This window comes from Eschrichtius robustus, chromosome 9, assembly GCF_028021215.1.
Source record: "Eschrichtius robustus isolate mEscRob2 chromosome 9, mEscRob2.pri, whole genome shotgun sequence".
NCBI lineage: Eukaryota > Metazoa > Chordata > Mammalia > Artiodactyla > Eschrichtiidae > Eschrichtius > Eschrichtius robustus.
The window spans coordinates 60,118,839-60,138,721 of record NC_090832.1 but is presented as its reverse complement, the minus strand read 5'-3'; the positions used below and the strand labels follow the sequence as shown (position 1 = coordinate 60,138,721).

The 19,883-nt window shown below is 40.8% G+C and overlaps 1 protein-coding gene across 2 annotated transcripts in view; it reads right to left on the bottom strand.

Moving 5' to 3' along the window:
- The window catches only part of FBXL4 (F-box and leucine rich repeat protein 4), a 70,345-nt gene extending 67,435 nt beyond the window's left edge, over positions 1-2,910 (bottom strand). For both annotated transcript variants that reach the window (XM_068551536.1, XM_068551537.1), the window contains exon 1: positions 2,791-2,910. The gene's annotated coding sequence lies outside the window, so the exon portion shown is untranslated. The remainder of the gene's footprint in view (positions 1-2,790) is intronic.
- Between the last annotated feature and the right edge of the window lie 16,973 nt (positions 2,911-19,883).

Genomic DNA, 19,883 nt, shown 5'->3' with positions numbered 1-19,883 from the left:
GTAGTATACTGCCAGTTATGAAACACACATAGGCTTATACACATGTATTTTTAATGTCTGGAAGGAAAGAGAACAAGTGATTAAACAGTGATGATCTCTGGGAAATGGGGTTACCAGATAGATGAGCATACCACACTTTTACTTTCCCCTTTGGCTATTTCTGTATTACTTGACTTTTTTTTAAAGACCGTATACATTTATTTTATGATCTAATAACATTTCTAAGTATCTATTATAGCAACACTTGAAAATTCATTATGTTTAAGATGTTCAACTGGGATAGTAAAATACAAATGGGCATGGTGCAGTCCCAGGGATCACTTCTATAGGCATTTATCCCTTAGAGCTACTGACACCAGGTACAGAACATCCCGAGTCACAGCTGATGAGGAGAGACACACTCCACTTACTAGTACACAATGCAAAGTCAAAAGACATGCAGATTTGAATCAAGCTGCTTTTCTAGGTACATCTCTGAGGAGCAACTCTAACATGGCGAGTTGTGAGTTAGCAAGAGAAGGGATTTATTTAACAATGGTTAATGACTCAACTGACCATGAGAAAGGCAAGCTAAAAAATAATTTCAACAAGAGGCAAGAAACTTTAAGGAGGGGGTGGAGTAGGGAGGAAGGGGTAAAAAAGGAAATCAACTTACCCTCACTAAATGTGTCCATTCCAAAAATATTTAGGTACTGTTTGAATCACTAGACACTAAAACACATTATAAAGCTAAAGTAATAAGACCAGCATGGTATCAGTACAGGAAGCCAGAGACTGCTAAACATTAATTCAGAAAAAGTCCCAAGAATATACAACACTTAGGACCTCAGATAAATACAGTACTTGCCATCAGTAGGGAAAAACAGAATTCAACAAATGATGATGGGGACAATGACTAACAACTACGAGAGAGGAAAAAAAGGGCCTTAATTCCGTCCTTATACTAAAATATAATTGAGGTAGGTTAAAGATTTCAATATGAAGAATAAGACCATTGGGCTTCCCTGGTGGCGCAGTGGTTGAGAATCTGCCTGCCAATGCAGGGGACGCGGGTTCGAGCCCTGGTCTGGGAAGATCCCACATGCTGCGGAGCAACTAGGCCCGTGAGCCACAACTACTGAGCCTGCGCGTCTGGAGCCTGTGCTCCGCAACAAGAGAGGCCGCGATAGTGAGAGGCCCGTGCACCGCGATGAAGAGTGGCCCCCACTTGCCACAACTAGAGAAAGCCCTCGCACAGAAACAAAGACCCAACACAGCCATAAATAAATAAATAAAATTAAAAAAAAAAAAAAGAATAAGACCATTAAAAGTACTAGAAGAAAACAGAGGAGGACACTTATATACAATTCACGTGGCAAAAGGTCTTTCTTCAGAGGATATCAGAGTTAGATCCATGAAGTTAAAACCGATTACGTTGATCACAGCAAAATTTAAGAGGATGAGGCAACGAGACTAACCCAGTAAAGAAAGAAAGGGCGGTTTTTGTTAACTGGCCATATTTAGAAGTAAAAGATAAACAGGAACATTTTACGATGTCACTGTACAGAGGACTATAATTGCATTACTGGATCGCGGTGCTAGTAAAAAGGAATTAACCATCTTACATTGAGCTGACCTCTCTGATTTTCAAGTCCATAACAGAAGGGAAGAGTATGAAAATGCAGGACTCAGAAAAGCCAAAATTTGGGACAGTAGTAAAAAGAAAAAAAGAGAGAAAGAGAGAGAAAGAAAAGAAAAGATATGGTACTCAGAAAGGAAGTGTGGAACGAAGGATCCAATTCAATGAACGAGTAGAACACCTACTACGGGGTGATGCATACTGTCACTAGAAAAATAAGGACATGTCCCTTTCCCCAAAAAACTTAGTATCTAATAAAGGGCTAGAGAAGCACTGATGTCTCTGGAAAATCTCTCTCTACTCAACCAACAGGTACAATATGTAATATAGGACAACAGAAGCAATGAAGTGAGCTTTAAGGGGAAAAAAATGTACTTATATTCTGAACTTAAGAATACCAAGAAGCAGTAAAAGCAGCTTGTGTCCTCTAACAGACCAAAGCAGGCAAGATCCCCGCACCTGCCGTGAGTCCTCCGGGGCATAAAGCCAGACACAGCATCCTTGCCAACGCAACTACCTGACCACAGGTTTATAGCATCTTGACTTTCTAGTTATTTGTATATTTTAATTTGTGGCTGCAAGCGAGGCTTTGTGGCAACGAGCATTCGGGAAACCATCAAGGAAATCCAAAACCACTCCCACTGCAAACATGCTGACAAGGAGGCCAAGTGGATGTTCATCATCACACTGTATTCTAAGGATATCCCTAAAACATAGGAACAGGGCTGCTGCCGGGTATCTCGTGGCAGTCCTGAATTAAGACATGGGCCTGGTTAGGTAAAAACCATCGGGTGCCAAAAAGAAATTAAGGAAGCACGCGCAAGAGGCAGCAAGTACACAGGCGGGCAGGTGGCCAACTCGGGGCTGCAGGGTCAGCACTACCCGCCAACCCCGCGGTGTAAACAACCCTGCGCCGCGCGCACTGGGCGACGCCTCACGCCCGGCAGACAGTCGAGCAGAGAAGCAGCGCCCGAAGCAAGTAAGCTGTTTGCAGGGTCACCAGCAAGCCCCGCTAGCGCAGGCGGGCGGCGGGGCCGGTAAGGCCGGGGAGGGAACCTCTGCCGGACGCCCGGGCTCCCCGAAGCGCGGCTCCGCCCGGGCCCGGCCCAGCCCCAGCACCGAAAGAGGAAGACGGAGACCCGCAGGAGGGAGAAGTAAAGGAAGGGCCGTACCCTGCAGGGTCCGGTAGAGGCGCGCGCCGTAGGCTCCACCAGCAACCAGCCGGCGCGGGGAGGCCGGGGCGCGGGGGCGACTCCCAGGCTCCGCGCAGCGGCGCAACGGCACGCCCGGCCGAGCACGACCCGGAAGGAAGAAGCGCAGGCTGCGCGGAGGGGCGGGGCCGGGGACGGGGCGGGGCCACGGCGGCGTCTGGACCGCCCCTCCTAGGCCGAGGGGAGGAGCTTCCTACTGCCTTCCTTGCTGGAGTCGTACCCTACAAATTGCCCGTTACTCCACAGAAGGCAGCGGTTGCAGGTGTACTGTGGAAATAATCTCTTCCTCTTATCGGCCTGCTAGGACTTCTCCAGTCTAGAGTTGTTGGGTCAGGGGATGCACAGGGATTACTGATGTTAAGGTTCTCAGAGGAAAAGTGGAACAAAAGTTATAGGCGCTCTAAAGGCATAATTCACCAAGTTTGCAAACCTCTTCTGTCCCAGATACAAGTCCTTCCTGAAGCCTCATCTCCCTCCCAACATTCCGAAGGCCGTGATCATTACCTCTGTTGAAGAAGATGCTCTCACGGTCTCCCTTAATCATTTTAATGTATTTTGAGTAGATACAATATTACCCTTTTTTTAGTTTGCATATTTATCTTGCATATTGCAAGGTTTCCATTAAGATGGAAAACATTTAATAATGAAGAAAGGTTGACCTACACATTACTTGCTATCTAATTGCTCCTGAAGAAGCAAAATAATGATATTTATTTATAAATTATATACATGAACTGAGCTAATACATGATGTGCAGTATAAATTGTATATAAAAGTGGAAAATTTTTAACAGAATTGAAGCTTAATCCCCATTCCACCCTCAACTCTCCTTGAGTGTGGCCAGCACTTGGTGACTTGCTTGCAAAGAATATGGAAAGGAGGGGAAAGTAGCTTCATTGTGGAGAAAGCTGGGAAACACTTCCTTGGCCAGATGGAAGTTAACACAGTTAGTGATAAACCAAGTTGAGAGCATGTGCCTTGATATGGTGAGATGAAAAGGGTACTTCATCTCTGTGATAGTCTTCCTCAAAACCTGTAAACCCTGTCTAACCTTGAGAAAACAGCAGAAAGCCCAGGTATCCTATAAAAAACCTGAACTAAATGCCAAGTTAATGAAAACAAAAAAAGAAGAAAAACTGAGAAATTGTCACAGACCAGAGCCCTCTCCCTTAGGAGACAGGACCACTAAATGTAACATGGTATTTCGAATGGGATCCTGGAACATGAAAAGAACATTAGTGGGAAATCTAGCTCTACTAGAATAAAGAGTGGAATTTAGTTAATAGTGATGTACCAGTGCTGGTTTCTTAGTTGTAACAAAGGTACTATTGTAACATAAAATATTAACAATAAAAGGAAAATAGATGAGTGATATAAGGGAACTCTGTATCATCTTTGCGACTTTTCTGTAAATCTCGATTTATTCTAAAATAAAGAGTGGATTACAAATAATAAATTAATTGTAAGTAAATGAAACTGACTGTTTATGGTTGCCAGCTAGACTTAATTGAGTTGATGTCCATAGAGCACTCACTCAGTCTTACTAAAACAGTTTCTCATTTCTCATATAATTTCTAAATAAACTTTTCATTGAAGTAAAAAATGTCTTTAGAAAAAGACACAAAATATAACGCAGAGTTTGATGAAAAGTGAACATACACATGTATTCATCACTCAGATAAAAAAAAAATAATTACTAGCACTCAGAAGCCTCTCCTTGCTCTTCTAAATCTCTACCCTTTACTCCTCCTCAAAGGTAACCATTATCCTGACTTCTAATACCAGAGGTTCGTTTTGCTAATTTTTGCCTTTATGTAGATGGATTCATACACTATATGTACACTCTTTTGAATCTGGTTTCTTTCTCTCAAAATTAGGTTTGTGAGAGTTATTCATACTGTTGAGTGTAGTGGTAGTTTCTCGAGTTTCTGTTGTACAAATATACCGTTAAGTTAGTTATCTATTCTACTCCTGATGGACATTGAGCTGTTTTTAGTTTTGATTATTACAAGTGATACTGCTATGAACATTCTTACTCATATTTGTCAGTGCACATCTTTTGCATTCCCTTCCACACATTTCCTTTTTTTTTTTTTTTTTTTGGTGTGTAAGAGATGTAGTAGTTGGTGCTGTTGTTTTTAAAGGCACTTGAAGTGCTGCTTGGAACGTATATAAGGTTATATTTAAGGAAAGGAAAAGACCACGGCAAAGTTCCATTTCTGTGAGTAGATGGAATTTTGATCATCATTGTTCAATCTATCCTCCCTCCATCCTTCTCATCTCAAGGGCCATGCCATTGCCGTGCTTTGTTTGCTGGGCAGAAGAGCCAAGTGAGGCCAAGGAAAAGGGTGATACTTATCAGTTCATGATGGCACTGATTTAATGGGTGAACTAATGCCTCATTATTAAATGGAATGTTGTTTAGAGCTGAATAGCATCCCACGCCGTAACAGCGCTATTACAAATAGAAAGTCCCAACAAAGCTTAATTGTGCATAAAGTCACCAGCTCAGCAAGTTGCTTATGATCCATTCTATGTTAGCTTCAAAAGTTACAATGTTCTGCTCAGATGGGGAGGTGGGCAAAGAAGCAGCAGGTTCAAAACTCTTCTTTGTCTCTAACTCTTGAAACACTCACCGTCATACCCTCTGCTATTTTCAAGTGATTTTTCTTCATCTTTATATTTATTTATTTATTTTATTTACTTTTTGGCTGCATTGGGTCTTCGTTGCTGAGTGCAGTCTTTCTCTAGTTGCAGCGAGCGGGAGCTAGTCTTGGTTGTGGTTCGCAGGCTTCTCATCACAGTGGCTTCTCTTGTTGCGGAGCACAGGCTCTAGGCGCTCGGGCTTCAGTAGTTCTGGCACACGTGCTCAGTAGTTGTGACTCGCAGGCTCTAGAGCGCAGACTCAGTAGTTGTGGCGCACGGGCTTAGTTGCTCCGAGGCATGTGGGATCTTCCCGGACCAGGGCTCAAACCCGTGTCCCCTGCATTGGCAGGTGGATTCTTAACCACTGCGCCACCAGGGAAGTCCCTTTTCTTCATCTTAAAAAGAAATTTCTACCAGTTATAAACTTTCAGGGCAATGAGTAAGTATGGCATTAAGATACTATACCAGAGAGGCAGAGATGTCATTCAATACGCTGCCAAGAGGACCCCAAATGTCTTCATAGTGAGCTCCCTTAGGTTTTCTGCCGTTGGTTCCCAAGTAAGTTCTTCTCTCAAGACCTCTCAGAAAATGCAACTCCATACATTTCCTTCATAACTCAGCCAAAATAATTTACCCCTCTGTGAAATCTTAACTAGTTTGTTGGAAAATGGCATTCAGTCAGTAATATTAGCCCAAGGTTTTTAATTTGCAGGTGGCCAAAGAGCATGAATAATAGGCAGTGAAAGTGGTCTATCAGTGTACTTTTTAAAACCTCTTACAGTCTAGAAAAGAGTTCACTTTAATATTAATCTATCACAAAATTAGTCTAGAAATAGTCATAGCCATTAAGAAGAAAATAAGAATTTTAAGCCAGAAGTAAGCCCAAAAGTCATGTAGTCCAAACCTCGTTTTTTACAGATGAGGAAACTGGGGCTCAGAGAGGTTAGGTGACTTCCCCAAATCAAAATGTCAGAATTGTCCATGAAACTTAGTTCTCTGACTTTAAATCCAGAGGCTTTGGGGTTTTTGTTTTTTGTTTTTTGTTTTTTAATGATACCACATTTTCATGTTATTATTTAACAAAAGCTAAGCTAATCGTGTTTCTATGTTACCATAACCTTGAAAGAGCTGAATACAATAGAAAGAAAATTGAACTTGGGAGTAGGAAGACCTGTCTATCTAGCTCTGCTATGAAAGTAACTCTGTGATCTTGGATAAGTTACAACTTCTCTGAGCTTGTTCTCAGGTCTATGAAATGCGCCTAACTCACAGGCACTGGAGAGAGTTAAAAGAAATCATATATTTGAAAGTAATCTGTGAGGTATAAAGTAGTATGCAGTGTATGAATATTATTAATATTTATTACAAGGTGTTGAAGATCAGAAATTGAGTCTTTCCAGTACAAAGTGTCAGAACAGAACCTTCAAGTTCATTCTAGTCTAATCCTTCCCATTGTCACCAGAGGTGAGAAAAACCCAGAAAATGTGACTAATTTACCCAAAGACTTATGGTAAGTTGCTGGCAAAGCCAAGACTTGAATATAGGTCTCCTAACTTACAACTTCTAATATCTTTGATAAGTGAATACTAATTACAAACCAGTAAGATGGCTTAAACTAACCAGATAAAACTTTAGACAATCTACACAGGCCTCGAAGGGATATCTTGAAATATTTTTTAAAATATTTTTAAAATATATTTTTAAAATAACTTATCTAACTCATACTGATTGTACTGTTCTTTCTTCTGCAGCTTGAATCATTTACTTAAAATTTTAGCATGGATAAATGATTCTCACTGGTCAAGAATAATATAGGAGAAATACCACCTGGAGACAGTGGACAGAATAGATCTCCTCCTGAAGTACCTTCACACCTGTGGTTCTATGATGGATGGAACACACAGCTGTGAAAATGAAGCTTGTGGTCAGGACCTCCACTAAACCCAGTTGAGGCTACAATCCCTCTCCTTCCTACTTTTCCTTTTTTAAGTGGAGATGCTTTTAAAAGAGCTCCTGTGTGTCTGCATTAGGCAGATCCCTATGGTCTATTCACAGAGTGGCATGGTAATCGACAGAAGAAAAGCAAAGATTCTCTGTCCATACAGGTAAAGCAAAAGTGATATGTGACTGAGAGTTTCAGTAGTAATGTTCCATATAATTCAAAGTCTTTAATCCCTTACAACTATTTTGTCCTCAGTGGAAGATTTGAGGCGACTGGATTATCCAGATAAACACTCAGTAGTCATTCATTTATTTGTGCTCTGGCACAAGTGTGAATATCCTGGCCCCACTGTAATATAATCTATGTATTTATTTAAAAGAAAATTATGAAAATACGATTTTCTAGGTTACGTATATCCATTGGAACATAAAGAAGTGTATCCCCTTTTTGTTATTGAGCCATAACTATTTTCCCCATCAAGTTAATATAAATAATATCACAGGGACTTCCCTGGTGGCACAGTGGTTAAGAATCCGCCTGCCAATGCAGGGGACACGGGTCCAAGCCCTGGTCCAGGAATATCCCACATGCCGCAGAGCAACTAAGCCCGTGCACCACAACTACTGAGCCTGCACTCTAGAGCCTGTGGGCCACAACTACTGAGCCCATGTGCCACAACTACTGAAGCCTGCACACCTGGAGCCCATGCTCCGCAACAAGAGAATCCAACACAATGAGAAGCCCGCGCACTGCAACAAAGACCCAATGCAGCCAAAAATAAATAAAATAAATAAATTTATTTTAAAAATAATAATAATATCACCTATATAGTAAACACAAATGAACCAAGAATAATTTATTATGCATAATTTAAAATGAAATCTTTACAATAATTGGTGAACCTTTATTATAAAGCTTCCCCCAAACCCAGTACCCATTGACGACCTATTTCCTTCAGCCAGCATTATCTCTTCTGGATAGTGTGTGAGCAGACAAACATCATCTGGCAAGAAGCACCCTAAAAGTGTATCTATAAGTATCATCCTTTGTGATACTATAACTGTTTGAGATTTCTTGGTTAGAATCCTCAGTGCCTTATTATTGGGAAAAATTCCTCTATGTCAAAGAAACATAGAAAATAAATTTAAAAGTAGCTTTCTTTTTTTCTCTCTCTCTTTCTTCTGGTTATAAATTGGTAGAAGTTTTCCAAGTTTTGAGGAGAAATTGACTTTCTTCTTTAATGGGTTCCTCAAAATGTTACCAAGGATAAAGTTCCTATTATACACTATCTTTCTGCTATTTTTTTTTTTGCTTATCATTTCAGCCTTTAATGGTGACAGATCTGATTGCTTTAGAATAGGGGGTCTTTCCTCCAAGTTAAATGACTCGCAAAACAAGTCACTAAAAGAAGAGGGTGAGAATCCAGGATGGGCTGCTGGCAGCGTTCCCGCTTCTGCCCGCCTCTTGGTCTCCTGCCCCCTGAGAACGCCTGCGGCTGCCAGGACAACACAAACGTCTTGGAGACAGGCCAGACAAGATTTAACAATGGTCAGCCGGGATCAATCAGTTATGGAACCGAGCACTTTATTTACTAAGTAGATTGCTATTCATATAGTGTTGGACTATTTTATAGGATGAGAGGTCTTGAGCTAATTTCATATTTGTATGTCCTATTTCCCTAGTAATGAATATTTTTCCATAGCCTTTAGTGCAGCTAGGAAGCAAGCTTAATGCAGTCACTGAAAAGTACAAGTATTTGAAATTCAGAAGAGTGGGGTTTTGAGCTACTTTCTGTGAAGGTCATATTTTGAAGACGGGAGGGGCCATTTTTTGGTAAGGACAATATCACTATTTATTCTCCCACTCATAAGAATTTATGTTCATTTAGACAGAGAGTTGGACCTTACATACAAATTGTGTTTGGTGGTTTATTCTATTCCAATTCTGTCTGTGCTTCTGACTGCAAGTAGGAATCTAAGTAGGCATTCTTTCACAAGGAACGCCTGACAGATACCATTTGTCGTAAAAATAGTAAAAGTCGTATATGCCAGTACTTTAATGTGAATCTGAGTCTCCTGGGAATCACGTTAAAATACAGATTCTGATTTTGGGTGGAGCTTGAGTTCTGAACTTGTAACAATCCCCAGGCTATATGGATGCTACAAAGCCTTGAACTACACTTTGAATACAAAGCTTTAGGCCATTTCACTTGCGAATATTGTATCTGACCTATGAAGATTTAGCATGACCAAGCACCAATATTACAGAGCAATATCTCAACTTTAACTGGAGTCTTGAATAAGGTAGTAAGTGGATAGAATCTTGTTAAGTGTGTGTGTCACTCCTTTAGATGGTTTTAAATTTCCTTGGGAATAGGGGGAGGTAATCTAGATTCTATTTTCATTTTACTGAAAAGGCCGGTGCAAGAGAAAAATCTATGAGGTGATAGCCCAAGTGGGTATCCCTTTAGTCTCAGAAGACTGTAGCTGGCCCACCTTTCAAGGTAATCGAGGAAGCCGACAGCCAGTATTAGCAGAGTTTTGGAGATTGAATTCTGGCATGTGCCAAGACTACATGAGCTGGATGAGTTTAGCTTTCTACGTGTCAAAGTTCTCAACCAGTATTGCCAATCTCTAGCTGCTACTCTGCTCTGGCCTGCTTTTGTTTTCACCAAGTGCAAGTGCAGCACAGAAATGGGGGCATAAGAAAAATATCAGATTTGTTATTCACAGCAACAGCTCCAAGCCCAGACAGCTCCAAAGTAAATCTGAACGAGGTCATGCTGTGACTTTGTGACCAAAGACTTAATGTTCTCATACCATCAGTGGGCTCTGGCACTTTATTAAACCTGTGATATTGACTAGCTACCAGTAATTGTTGATTAATGAGCAAAGTTTTCTCTGCCTTGTTTTCTTCAGGATTCTAATATACCTTCATCTTCTGGAAATGTGTTGACTCAGTCAGTTGACATTCTCTGTGAGCTTTTTTTTAGATATTGACGTATCTAAACAGAGGACATCTTGCTCTTTTACCTGTTCCTCTTGAGATGACCTTGTAGTGCTATAGCTGCCTTAAGTTATACCTTTAAGAAAACAATCACACTTTCACGCATTCAGAGAGGGTAATTAACAGACTAGAGCATTTGGGAAAAAAATTTTTTGCTCTGTAATTTTCAAAAGCTCTTTGCTTAAGCAGGATACGAAAATGATATAACTAGAAGGATTTCTAAAGAGCATCTAGTCCAGGGTGACAAATGAGTTTCACTTCCAGTGCCACAGGACAGAGGAACGAGGACAGATGTACCTTTTATTTTCCAATCTAGATCTAGTATCAACCCTAACTTCTAATCTGAGATTTTCTTTTCTTTCCTTCTTTTTTTTTAACTATTTCTCTATCCAGACACAAGTACCAACCAGGCCACAAAACTACATCTGAGGAAGGACTGGGGACAAACCAAGAGCCTAGGACAACTCTGCCAATTTCACCTCCCTTTCAGACTTCCTCTACCCCTTATTCCATGATTGACCAGCATCTGGGGCTCCCCAGCACCACATACATGGCAACCTTCACCCTCTAGCGTTTTTAAAGGGGTCCATATTATGACTGGGTGCTTTGTGCCTGATTCTATGGTCACAAAGGATCACGTTACAGCACCCTTGAACCATACTATAGAATGTTTATGACCAAGCCACAGCTCAAAATAGTTGGGTACATAGATGTGTCTCTGGTTTCCATTTACATCCTTTTCCAGAATCAAGGCTTCAAAACCGCTGGCAGGTGCCTCCTTTGCTTTCCACACTTCCTCACTCATTGCATATAGCACTGGGAGGGAGGCACAGGTGGGTGACAGTACCATTTGAGACCTTATAATATCTTGGCAGCATCCAAGTATAGAAATATATTTTGTCTTGTTTACTTCTGGATTCAGGAGAGTGTTAATTGCAGCCAAGATGTCTAGAGCTGATTTAGATCTCTCTCTGTCAGTGTGACCTTGGCTAAGTTACTTCACCTTTTTGATATTTTGTCAAGTGCGGATAATGGCACTTGCTCTTAAATGTGGTTAATCAAGATATGCAAAAGAACTTTGCTCCCTCCACAGGAAAGTTTCTCATCTATATAAACACAAGGAATTAAAAAAAAGATACTGATATTTTCAGGCTGAGTTAAATGTGATTGAATTTTGCACCATTAAATGTGCATGTTCAGTGATTTCGTTATTGGTGGGCTGATTCTTGGTATGTTAATGAAGACCTATCTATAGTTTTCTTGATTAACTCATGGCTCAGGACTTGTTACTTCAAGCACCAAACAAGATTCAGTTTTTTGAGGCATTGCATCCAATATCTCAATTATTCATCTTAGAAATTAGTGTAAAATTAGCACAGATCCCTGTTCATATGGAAATAGGTGGGTATGTTAATTGAAATGCTGTAGCTGGAAAAAGTTTTGCATAAAGAAAGGATTGATATTAATATCTTTGAATGGAAGATGTATATCATATTGTTAATAAGGAACAATTTATTCATGTGTACTTTTTCTAAACAATTATTTTATGTAGTTTATCTCACTTCCAAAGTAGAAGCTATTTAGTCTAGCAAATATTTTGAAATAGAAATATGCTAATAACACTTTTTAACTTAAAGTAAAAGCTATGTTAAAACATTAACATTGGGCTTCCTTGGTGGCACAGTGGTTAAGAATCCACCTGCCAATGCGGGGGACATGAGTTCGATCCCTGGTCCCGCATGCCGTGGAGCAGCTAAGCCCATGCACCACGACTCCTGAGCCTGCGCTCTAGAGCCCGCGAGCCACAACTACTGAAGCCTGCGCACCTAGAGCCCGTGCTCCGCAACAAGAGAAGCCACCGCAATGAGAAGCCCGTGCACCGCAGCAAAGAGTAGCCCCCGCTCGCCGCAACTAGAGAAAGCCCGCGCATAGCAATGAAGACCCAACGCAGCCAAAAATAAATAAATAAATATTTTTAAAAGTTAACATTTTTTTCTTGCTCCCTCTTGTCATATTTTTTATCACTTTCCATGTTCAAATTTTCACATTCAGCTGCTGTAAGGGTTTATTAATTCTTAATCAGAACCAAATAATTAGGGTACACTTCTACCAACTATGCAGATTAAACACTAGGTGTGTGTGATAACTTGCCATCACTAAAATTCCTTGGTTCTCCCAGGTAAGTCCCTTGAAGCCTTTTCTAAAATTAAATACAAAGTTAAGCCCAAATAGGGGGAACAATAATTTATAGAAATGTGAAGGAAATGAGACACTAATTTACGCTGCATGTAAATATATATATATTTTTTTATACTTACGTATATATCTATTCCCACACATACACATACACACCAGACTCAAAGACTCTAATCAGTTTTAAATTTCTGAAGCTTATAATCATATATAATAAATACATATCATATAAACCTTATTATACTATTATAACTATTATATTATTATAATATTTCACCATTCCTTGTCATTTAGAAATTTAACTCAGAAATTTAAGTCAACAAACTTGTGTTGTGGATCTCTTATGTGAAAGGTATTCTGCTAAGTGCGGAGGACATAAACACTAACAAAGACCTCACTCCCTAGCCAAGGACATAATCCATATGTACAGATATGTTAATCACAAGAAGAGGATTTAAAAGCATTATAAACAAAATTCTGAAGGAGCATAAAGTTGGATAAGATGCCACCAAGCATGGCTGCTTAAAGGAGTTGGTGTGTTGAACTGAGCTAAAAAAGATAGGTAAAATTCCAGGGATTTCCAGGCAAAGGCAAGGACATGAAGAAGAGCCTGCAGGGGAAAAAGAGGCAGGAAGAGTTTTGGGGGACTAGTGATAGGAGAGAGTTGCCAAGAGTAGCAAAATATCGCCAACCCTTTTTTTACCCACAGCATACTGTGATCATTTTGCCCCCTTTTGATCAATGTTGTGAAAATATTGTTATTGAACACAGATTGGTATGTGAAGAAGTTCTAAAGCAGAAGTGATTTTCTAGGGAGCACATACACTCTAATTTCACTGCTTCTAATGGCCTAAGATAACTGAGGTTGGCATTAACCAACACAGTCAACGTTAAGCAGGAGCTTAAGGAGTTCACAGAAGGAAAAAAGAATCATCCAGTGATACTGTGCTGGCAGCCATCTGACAAAATCGGAGCACAGGGAAGATGGTGCGGGGAGGCACAGGAGGCCCCTGGGGTGAGGGGCTGTTGGCTGAGACTTCAAGTCCAGGCCCCCAGTTCCACCTCATACTCCGGTGGAACCCGGTAGTAAAGGGCAGTAGGAGTTGGGGATAAAAATATTGAGCAAGTAGTCCTCAAAGGGAGGGACTTCTCCAACCATTTCTAACTCAAAATTATGGGACGAGGACCCCTATTTATCTACTCATTTGTACAAAGGGCCTGTTTCACTTACTATGACTGCGTAACAAATTACTCCAAAAGTTGGTGGAGAAAAACAACAATTTATTATGCTCACAGATTCTGTGGATCAGGTTTTGGACAGAGTAGAGTGGGGTCGGCTTGCCTCTGTTCTATACTTTCTGGGCCCCAGCTGGAAGACTTCAACGCTGAGGGCTGGAATCATCTGGAGGCTCATTCACTCACGTGTCGTGCAGTTAATACTGGCTGTCAGCTGGGGCCTGGAGTTCCTCTCCACTTGGGCTTCTGCATATGGTCTCTAGGCTAAAAAGCTAGTTTGAGTTCATCACAATATGGTGGCAGAGTTCAAAGGGCAAGCATCCTAAGGGAGAGAGCCAAATGTAGACTATATCCTTTCTATACCCTAGCTTTGGAAGTTATATAGCATTACACTGCAGAAGTGGTTACAAGTTCCTGCCCCAAATCACAGGGAGAAAACAGAGACCCCACGTCTTGGAGGGAAGAATGGCAAGGTTCTGAAGAACATGTCTGAAGCAGAAATATTGACATAGCCATATCAGGAAAATCTGCCACGGGGCCTTGGAGAGCTCATACAACCGATCCTGTGTACTCTGTTTCTGCCTTTCTCCTTCCCTTTCCTATACCCCTTGTAGCTGTTGCAGTTTCTAGAATAAAGAGAGGGGCAGAGGACTTAACAAGAAGCCTAGATGCTGCCTAGGGGAATTATTAATAAAGTTGATTATGGGTTTGCAAAACTCAAACTCAGTATAGATTAATATTCCTGGAGCATGGAGAGGAAAAATGTATTTAGAGAGGTGACTTTGAGGCAGGAGATAGATAGGCCCTCGGGGCAAAGGTCTGAGTTCCTTCCCTGGAGACCGATATTCCTAGACGGGAACAGTAAGACAATTGAGAGAGGAGGCTGGGCCCTGCCCAGATAGAAGATAAGAGACCACATATTCCTCATTCTCAAAGTCAGGAGACCTGACTACACATGAGCAGAAAGGCTCCTTGGAGGTCAAAAAGGGAGTGATGCCAACTGACGTTCACTACCCATAGGCCTCTTCGGTAGAATCCATCTTGGCAAAGTGATGTGCCCACACACGTGGGACGATCCTGAGATACACCAAATACGGACTTTGAACCAGGCAAATCAAAATAATTGGTCAAAGGAAACCTGGAAGAAATGCCCCATAACAGTGATTCAAACTGCCTCAAGGGAGCGACTCTCTCTCTGAGCCCACCCGTGTGTCTATCCACACGTACTGTACTTCTTTTTTTCTCCTAATAAATACTTGTTTCACTACTTTCCGTCTTTGTGGGAATTCTTTTTCCGCAAAGCTGTAGGGCCAGGGCTTTGTCACTGACCACTGGTCTAGTGGCTAGGATTCGGTTCACTCACCGCCACAACCAGACCTCAATCACTGGCCGGGAACTGAAACCCTGCTTCAAGCCGCTGCAGGCCCAGGCCACCCGAGATCAGTCTGGGATAAATCACGGAAGACTTTATGCTGAGAATTTAGGTTTTCTGTTGGACTCAAGACTTTGTTCTGTGGCAATGGAGAAACGGCTGCATGTTTTCGATCAGGTGAGTGACTTAATCATTTAGGAAAATGACTAACCCTGAAAGTCCTGGGCAGAATGGATCAGAATAGCAAGACACTGGAAATTGAGAGAAAGCAGAAGTTCTCTTAACTGACCCCCTCGTAACTGAAATGCCTCATTAATCTCTGCTCTCAATGCTGTGTCTCAAATCGCTGGACACGGAGACCAGGAAGATATACCCAAACACGCCCTTGTGTTCTTCCTCTTTCCAGATGAGTTGCTTGCTGATCAAGAGTCATGATATTTGTTCCCAAAGTTGTGTATGAACTTTAGTTGCAATTACATAATTTAAATATTTTAAGACAAAGTTAATTATGAGTGCAAAAGGAAAGAGGGTGGTAGTTTCTGTAAAAACAAAACTACCTGCTTTGGGAAAGACTAAATAAGAGTGTAATAAATGCTGTAAGATTAAGGGTGCGTGAGACAGGTAAAAGATAGGGGGGGAAAATGAACATCTAGAAAGAGCCTATAGGCAAGTTACTTTGTAAGAGTTTTGCACTTTCAGAGTGTAGCGCAGCAAGTAAGAGCCTATAGAGCTAAACTTATTAAATCCAATTCCAGTTCTATTATTTGCTGTTTATGAGACTTACCTAGCCTTTATGTGCCTCAGTTTTCTTATCTGTAAAATCAGGTTACTAATAGTACCTACCTCAGAGTCTGCAGTAAGGATTAATAGAGTTTAAATTTTTTGAAGTGCATACAAGAGTATCTGCTACGTTGAAAGTGTTAAAGAAGGGCTGTTATTATTATTATTATTATTGTTATTACTATTATTATTCACTATGGATGTAGCTTTTAAGAGGACAATAAAGAATAGCCATAAATGGATCAACAGTCAGGAAAATGTTATGGCTACATGGAAAGATGAGTGAGTGAGTGTACATTTATATGTTCATAAGGTATCTGAGTGTCATTATTTTTACAATTCCCTGCTTAAACAGACTTAAAAATAACATTGAAAGCCATTGGCCCCGATGATCTCAGATAAGAGAGACTTATCTGAGGCTGGAGGGCCCATGCCAGGTGGGTGACATTAGGGGTCTAGGGAAGGGGCAGGGAGAATGGAGAGTAAGGGTCAGAGAGGAGACACTTGAAGAGAATAGACTCAGAAGGAGAGGAAGGAATATGACCTGAAGGTTTGAGCCTAAGCGCTTGAAAAGATATTCATCAGAAGAGAGGACCGAATTTTAGGAGGGCGTGATGAAAACACTTTATTTAAATGTAATGGTTTTGGGACTTCCCTCATGGTGCAGTGGTTAAGAATCCACCTGCCAATGCAGGGGACACAGGTTCCATCCCTGGTCTGGGAAGATCCCACATGCCACAGAGCAACTAAGCCCGTGCGCCACAACTACTGAGCCCGTGTGCCGCAACTACTGAAGCCCATGTGCCTAGAGCTCATACTCTGCAACAAAGAGAAGCCACTGCAATGAGAAGCCCATGCACCACAACAAAGAGTAGCCCCCACTCGCTGCAACTAGAGAAAGCCTGCGTGAAGCAACGAAGACCCACACAGCCAAAAGTAAATAAATAAATATTTTAAAATAAATAAATAAATATAATGGTTTTTAAACTGTGGTATTTCCCAGGGTTTGATCCTGGCCCTCTTCATTCTTCCACGAAACAGTCTCTAGGCAAACTCATCTCATGCTTTTGGTTAGTGTATTCTAATCGTGCCAGAACTCATGATCCAGCTCAAACCTCTCTGCTGAATTTTAGACTAGTATATACAGCTGGCTCCCACACACAGCTCTTCTTGAATGTTCCATAGAACATTCACTGAACATTCAATATGTGCAAAGCAATTTATCATCTTCCCACTAACACCTGTTCCTTTTCCAAATTACCTTAACAAATGATACCGTCATTCACCCTATCGTTCTGGCCATGAGTGATCTGGAAACCAATCTAAATGTCTTCCTTTACCCAACCCTTCACATTTAATTGGTCTCTAAGACTTGCCATTTCACCTTTTAAATATTGTTTGAATCTATCTCTTCTGCCTCCTAAGTCATTTCCCTGACTTCTTAACTGGTCTCTCTGCCTTCATGCTTTCTTCCTTCTAATCCATGCCTCATATTGGCAGAGTTATATTTATAAAATGCAATATGATCATACTACACAAATGGTTAAAACTCTTCAATGACTCTCCATTGTTTACAAGGATCTAGCCCAAAATTTTGTAGATGGTACATAACATACAGGACACATCATGAACTGCTCTCTGCCTCTCTGTCCAGATTCATCTCTACCCCTTGTACCCTATGATCAGTCATATAGAATTATCATGAAAATAGCCCTACCTTCCAGAATTTACCATTCAAATACCCTGCACAGTGGAATTCTCAAGGCAGAAGATCTTACCTTGATCAATGAAGAGCATCTGTATTTGCTTCAAGGAACCTTTCAAGAAACAGAGAAAAACAATCTGAATCCAAACTTTCTGAATTCATTTAAAGAAATTCCACAGAGAAAAATCCTCAAAATGGGATATTTGCAATATATATTTTATTGTAAATATTTGTTTTATGAATTTATAAATATTTGCTTCTAATTAACTATATTTTATAATTTCCTTGCATTTACTTTATGATTAACATTGGTATTTTTATAGCATGATTAGGACCAGAGCTCCAATTCATAACACTGTATGTATAGGACTTTATCTAAAGAATTTATCTAAAAATGACTTGACTTCTAACAATCATACAAAAAGCAATTATGCTGCCAGAAGTACCTTATACACAAAGACAGAAATGAAAAAGAGAACAGAAAGGATATTAAAAGAACTCCAAGAAAATGCTTTGCACATCTCTATAATAATAAAATCAGAAAGAAATGAACAGTAGTCTAAGAAAATATAAATTACCAAAATTGGCCCTTGACGAGGTAGAAAATCTAAATAAATCAATTTTCATGTAAAAAATAAAGTTGTCACAGAGCTACTCCTCAAAAATGTGCAGGACGCAGATGGTTTTACAGATGAATTATTTCAAACTTTCCAGGAACAAATTTTTTCTATGTTATATAAACTGGTCCAGAACATAGATATAGAAAGAAACTGTTTCTCTCCCTTACATGAAGTTAGCATCCATTCTAACAAGGAGAATACAAACTTCAAACCAACTGCCCTTAAAAGAACTGACACAAAACTCCTAAGTAAAAGATGAGCCCATTTAGTTTGAATATTTTTAAACGTTAAAGAATGACCTAGGGGCTGCCCTGGTGGCGCAGTGGTTAAGCGGCCGCCTGCCAATGCAGGGGACACGGGTTCGAGCCCTGGTCCGGGAAGATCCCACGTGCCGCTGAGCAACTAAGCCTGTGCGCCACAACTACTGAGCCTGCACTGAAGAGCCCGTGAGCCACAACTGCTGAAGCCCGCGCGCCTAGAGCCCGTGCTCTGCAACAAGAGAAGCCACCGCTCGTCGCAACTGGAGAAAGCCCGCGTGTAGCAACAAAGACCCAACGCAGCCAAAAAATAAATAAATAAAAAAGAAATTTTTTTTTAAAAAAAAGAATGACCTAGCAAAGTTAATTTCAAAAATGCAAGGATAGTTCAATAGTAGAAAATGTATTAATAAATCAAAAGAGGAAAACCATATTATCATCCTGTAATGAAAAATAAAGGCATTTAATTTATTTTGAAAAACTTGAACTAGGAAAATGCAGACAGTCCATGTTTGGCATAATCATCACCTACTCTTAAAACGGGTATGAAACGGTTAACCAATAAACCCCTGAGATGCCACAAGGTATCGTAAACTCCATACATTCTGTGCAGTAGAAGAGCCTGTTTCAATCCAGTTCTGTCTACTCCCTCCTCCCAGAAATGGAGCATGAGATGCAAAGTGCTTCCCATGGCACTGCCCTGGAGCAGAGTAGGTATAGACAGACCACAGGGAGACAAGGCAGGGAGCAGAGAGCACTGCACAGGTATAAAATCCTTACTCCTAGAAAAGCAGGCAGCCATAGCAGGCATTTCAATGGCATGTTGTCAGGAAGAAATACAACTGATGAAGCAACTGCTAATGCAAAGGCTGTTCATTCTCTGGAATTGACGTCACAGATCTGGTGTAGAGAGGTGATCATTTAACATAGATGACTGAAGACCTGATCAGTGGGGGACAGAGAAAAAAAAGTCAATGATCCAGCTCAATATAAAAAGAGCATCCAAACTGGGGCAGGATAGAAATTGTCACCTTCGTCACACCTGGAACCACACTGGGCATGTGCCCTAGTTTGGGATATTTACTTATAGCTGAGTTCATCATATAACTTGTAGGATGAAGAAAGAGGGAGGTACTACACAAGCCCATGAAGACCTAAGGGTCTGCAGTGTAAGCTGCTCCTTCCTAAGAAGAGTCTCCTGAACTGCTTTGCTTTGCTTTGCTTTTCTCTCCCTTTAAAAGCTGGGGTGAGGTGTGCCTCCAGCTTCAAGTGAAAACAAACTGCCACAATAGCCACT